Here is a 6,000-nt window from a genome sequence, read left to right as displayed (position 1 = left end):
CTCACTAAGACCTAGCGCACCTATCTATGTGTTGACACAAAAATGTGGCATTGTGATCAACACACAGCAAGCCAGAAGATCTAAGTGGAACGAGACCAGAGATCTGCTTAGCTTCGACACAAAACCAACCGATTCTGAAAACCCAACGATGTGCCAGTCAATTTAACCTACAATTGATAAGGAGATAAAATCTTATAAGTAATTTAAGGTGAAACTTGTCGGTGTTGCACCAAACAGTTCCAAATGTACGGCTAGATAGTCGATTCAATGAGGCTATCGACTAAATAGTCGATATCCAGCGTATCCATGAAATGAAGATCTTTAAATCAAGGATTATCTGCTAATATTAAATGATAATGATACGAATCAAAATAACCAATGCTCATGGAACATCAGAAAGCATCATCGGCTAAATGGAACATGACTGATATAAAGTGTCAAGCCGGTAAGTTTGATAAAAAGAGTATAACATGCGAACAAATTGATTGTCTAATATAAATAAATCTACAAACAGTTTGAATCTAATCTATTATCATCAACAGTGAGGTTTGATCGGATCGATGCAGCTATGATAATGAGAACAAACTAAAAGCCAAAGAATCTATAAAACCATCTATATGTTGACAGATTCATGAAAACATGCTATATGCGTGAGAGTATAGGCAAACCGGCTAAAATAGCCGATACAGTCATAGCAAACAAATAGAGTAAATATCTTGATCATGAACAAGACCCCTAATCAATAATTTCTAATCTAAAGTCTTACTAGTGAGGTTCGACCGAATCGATGCAGCTATACTAGTGTCATTAGATTAGATCTCATTAACTAGTGAGTTTATTCAAGATTGAAACATGTCTTTGGATGCATACTATATTTGACTGGAATAGAGATAAAACAGTCGATCTAGCGGAATTAAGCCATCAATTATAAGATTTGAAGCATGACCAGATCAAAGGACGACCAATTAAGATGGTATGATGCTGATCTATCTCTATTTCAATCGGGTAATTTTGTTATAATTAATAGAACATTAATTATAGCAAGATCGATAACTGGTGAATCAACTAAAAACAGCATGGAAAATCTTACTAATCTTAGTAGATTCGATAACTGGTGATATTGTATTAAACAATAAGTTATTTAATACAAGATCAATAACTTTGATCTATATTATGATTCATAAGAGATCAATCAGCCGATGCAGCCTTATAAACTATGATAAAGATAAATAACTAACTTATATTATGGCTCATAAAAGATCAATCAGCTGATGCATCTTTACAAGCATAATACAATTCATGACAGTACTCACAAGCAAGATGGAGGTCGATCAGTCGATGCAGCCCTATTTGTTGAAGAACTCATCGAGATCTATAGTACTCCCACTCCTAATACGATGGCGAAAGATGGAAAGATTATATTTATTGAGTGTTCGTCTTTTTTACAATAACCAGGGTCTAATACTTATACCCGGAACCTAAACATAAATCCTACTCAAATATGACTCATTACAATTCTTGGAATAAAAGAAAACTTCCTAACTTAATAATAACCTAGACCCCAATTTTCCTTATTTGTAGAGTCTGACATATCTTCCTGTCACCACTCAAGTATAGCCCATTAACGTTGTTTGTTGATGTCATCCATAAAATAGCCAATTCTGACATCACATCTAAATCAGCTGATACCAATTCACATCTAATCGATTCCTTGATGACACAATCCTAAAAGCTTTGAGTTCCCGTGTTCTTCTTCCCAAATTTTAGTGTAAACACATGCCCCCCAATTTTGGGATAAAAATGATTTTATTCTAAAATTCCTATTTATCTGTTCACCGTGTTGCAACCGCTCATTCCAAAATAAACGCATGGCTCCTGATCTCTCTGGCCAAATTATATAATACTCCAACAGTATTATTTCCAGCTTGCTCGGCCTGCTTACTTTCCCCTTCTTTCTCGAGCAAACTTCAACAGTCAAAGCCACCACCACCAAAGCCTTAACCCTAGCAAATCCTCTGTTCTACCAAACCATTGTTCAAGTAACCTCCCTCAGATTCAGATCCATTTTGGCTACAATGGCAACCAGTGACCACATTCCTAAGGTATGCCTTCAAACTTCTGCCTTTCAAGTGTTAGCCGCTACTCTGTATTTTCCTTTTTCTTAAATTCATCCCAACTAGTTTCTAGGAAATGGGGAATGAAATTCTGATTCCATCAGTTGTTGTTCCCAATGCCTATTACCTTAGACCCATGGATGACCCTGATCCATCCAATTTCATCAATCAAGAAACCAACTAAATCCCCTTCAAACAATCTATAGTAGATTTGTCTTCTTGGAACACCAAAACTCCCTTCAAAAACTAGCTCAAAATGCCTAAGGGGTGGGGGCATTGGTTCCATAGGGTATCAGAGAAAAAGGCTAGAGATTGAGAAATTTATGACTTGAATCAATGCCTGACACTCTCACTGTCTGAAATAGAGAGGGATGACTCACTTCTGATTTCTACATCTTACTTTTGGTCCAACACTCTGAATGCTTTTGTTTTTTGTCACGGTCTAATGACCATCACTTTGGCCGATATTTACATGTTGACCGGCCTTAGAATAACATGATCAATGCAACCCTATGATTTCTTAAGTGCTAGGTCCAAGAAATTAGCCAAAATATCATACTACACATGATGGGCAAGCTATATTCTGAGCCATATTGGGGATGGATCGGTTACTGATTAAAGAGAGCATGTAGCTTTCCTAAACATGTGGCTAGAAAAATTCATCTTTTGTGGGTCATCTTGTAGACCAACTTATAATCATAAATACATGGCAGAACGTCTAGCAGCCAGCAATGAAATCCCCCTCGAAAAATATCTGTTGGGGTCTGCTTATCACTTGATGCACCAAGTATCTGTTCAATTACTGAAAAATAAACCAGTGCATACCATCAGTGGCCCTTGGTGGTTAATACATTTGTGGCTGAATCTGTACATGCATAAAATTGTAAGACCCAATCTTAGAAATCTGAGCTTCCCTTCTTCCAACTTTACTGAAGATTATAAAGAAAAAGAAGGAAGAACGCAACAGTGTATGAATTATGGTGAAGTTGCATCAGCCATAACAATTGATGTTGATATAAGCCACCTTTTCAAGAAATTTTTCAAAGGGTTTGATGTAAACATCCTGACTTGGCTGCCTTATGACGAGGATGAAGACAATGAACTAGTTCTGCCAGTCAAATTTCGGTTTGAATCAGGTTGCTCAGATGAAACAGTTGCTACAATTTTTAGTTGTATTATCAAACCCTGTGTACTGCTAGCCGAATTTCGCCATGGCCGTGGCAAAATGGCTACTGGTTCTTTTCTCCTAGATAACCTCCCAACTTATGAATTCTATAATCCTTCTTTTGTGGCACATCAATTAGGTCTTGGTCAACTACCTCCTTGGCTATTCTTAAGGAACACTCTGAAGCCAAGAGAAGGTATCAGTGCGATGATGGAAGCTTCTAGAGTTTTTCAACTGGGATCAGACCTTCCTTCTCTTAGCCTGCATGAATGGACAAGAGCTACCTTCTCCTCAAATTTGTTTGAATCCTGGTGGCAAGAATGACACTCTCACCTCTTTTGCAGTCCAATTCATCCCAACTGTTTAGCCTTGGATGAAGAATTTGCTTCCAATAGTGAGGTAATTTACTACTTTTCTTTCAGAAGGATTATGTAACAAGTTCTCCAATCAATTCATCTAACAAACTCTTTTGCGGGATACTGAATTTGATCCGCCAAGCGTGGACAAGAAAGGACACCCCATAGAATATTATCCACCATGTCGAGCCTCAAGAATGGGATCAACTGCACCCACTCTGAAAAAGTTGATGAAAACCCTAGCTACCCCAACAATACTCACATATCAGTCTTCAAAATGCAAGGTGACCCAAGGTGTAACTCAGAAAACCACCACTAGGAAGAGACTTCACAGAACAAAATCATCAATTGCTCAGGTAACTTAACTTATCTTTCCTCTTAAGATGATATCCAACTTCTAATTCAATCCCTTTCTTGCAGCCATCGACTATTGCATCTCAATCTGCCTTGGGTACTGAATTATTGTCCCAGACATTTGAATCGGCGTCTACCAACATCTCATCGGCTAATCCTCCTAAGGAGCCGATTACAATTGAAATAACCGATGCTTCTGACAGACCCAAAATAGCAGAAGATGAGAACCTCTCTACTTCACCTCCTGATGCTACCAAGGTATCTCCTCAAGCCTTTTAATCTTATGCAATCCTCAGTCTTCTCTAATCATTCTCCTTTATCAGACACCACCTAAAAAATATCTACACAAGAGCAAAGGTCTAATAATCCAATAGTTGAAAATGATCCTGTTGATGCTGATACCCAAACCATTGATTCTCCAACTCAGCAAATAGTCAATGGTAAGAAATTTATATGCTCATTCTTGTCCTTCTATAACAAATACAACAACAACAAAGCCTTTAAGTCCCAAACAAGTTGGGGTAGGCTAGAGTTAAAACCTAGCAGTAGCAATCAAGGTTTAGGCACGTGAATAGCTATTTTCCAAGCACTCCTATCTAAGGCTAAGTCTTTGGGTATATTCCATCCTTTCAAGTCTCCTTTTATTGCCTCTACCCAAGTCAACTTTGGTCTTCCTCTACCTCTCTTCACGTTACTATCCTGGCTTAGGATTCCACTATGCACCGGTGCCTTTGGAGGTCTCTGTTGGACATGTCCAAACCATCTCAACTAATGTTGTCCTTCTATAACAAATATAAACCAAAAAAACTTCTTGATGCCTGCAGACACTAGCATCAAAAGTCCAGAACCGATTCAACCAAATGTTAAAAAAGATGTTGGCACATCATCGGCTGTTCCTTCTCCTCAGCCAGAGTCTCTTCCATAAAAGGTATTGTGTTCCCCTCACCATTCATCTCATTGTCAACCCATTTGCCATTTCTAATAAGATTCCTTTTGTTCACGTGTAGGCACTTAATTCTTCAGCTTTGAGCTACTCCTTCAACTTTGAAGAATACATAGATGAAAGTGAGATTAGCTCATCAGTCATTTCTTCCCAAGAGACTTTATCAGATGAGACCAAAAATCGGCTAAAAGACATACTGCCAATACTCGAGAGGAATATAGCCGATTTGGTCTAGGATGTAGGCCCAATGAGAAGAATCTTCTTGGCCATCAAGGATAATCTAACCCCAAATCTTGCTGAGGCCTTGATACCTATACCCAATATTGAAGACCAAGCTCCCAAGGTGAAAAAGGCTCAAAGAAATCTGTTTGACCATGAAGCTTTGATGGCCAAAAAGAATTCTAACAAATAGGAAGCCAAAGAATTAACATAGTTGATCGACAATTTTAAGAATTCTTCTTCCAAAATTGAACCAGAACTAAATCAGCTGAGAGTTAGACGTGCTGAGCTTGAAAAAGAACTGGAAAGTGTGAACCAGTGCCTTCACCGCATAAGGTAATACCAAACGCCCTCTGCTCATGGCAATGAATCATCCTTTAACTTATCCACAGATTTGTCTTGAATAATAGCTCCTTCCACCTCCCCCTAGGGCCGGCGAGCCCTCCAATGTTGAGTCTGTTGCCGCCCCCGTGCTGAACTCATCATCGGACTCCTCTAACTCATATATCGGTGATGACACCTGGTGCTCCTTCAGGGAGTGGATGGCTGCCAAGGACCATTATTCTGAGGCAACTCGGGAAAATGGTCAGCTTGATATCTGTCTCAAGGCCTCCCAGGCCGCCCTCCTCACCACAGAGGAGGAAACCAACGCCGCTTGGGCAAGGTTGGCCAAGTCTGACGCCATGGTGGTGGGTAAGCTTAGTTCTAAGAAAACCCTTACTCTTATCTTCACTACCCCTTTCTTGACAATCTTCTTGCCTCTTTGATTGCTAGCCCTAATGGTATAGTTGGAAAACCTCCAACTGGCGGTGAATGCAGCTTCATCAACCGTCAACGCCTGGGCCCTCT

The sequence above is a fragment of the Miscanthus floridulus genome, chromosome 16 (assembly GCF_019320115.1).
Source record: "Miscanthus floridulus cultivar M001 chromosome 16, ASM1932011v1, whole genome shotgun sequence".
Lineage (NCBI taxonomy): Eukaryota > Viridiplantae > Streptophyta > Magnoliopsida > Poales > Poaceae > Miscanthus > Miscanthus floridulus.
Note: the sequence above shows the minus strand (reverse complement) of the source record.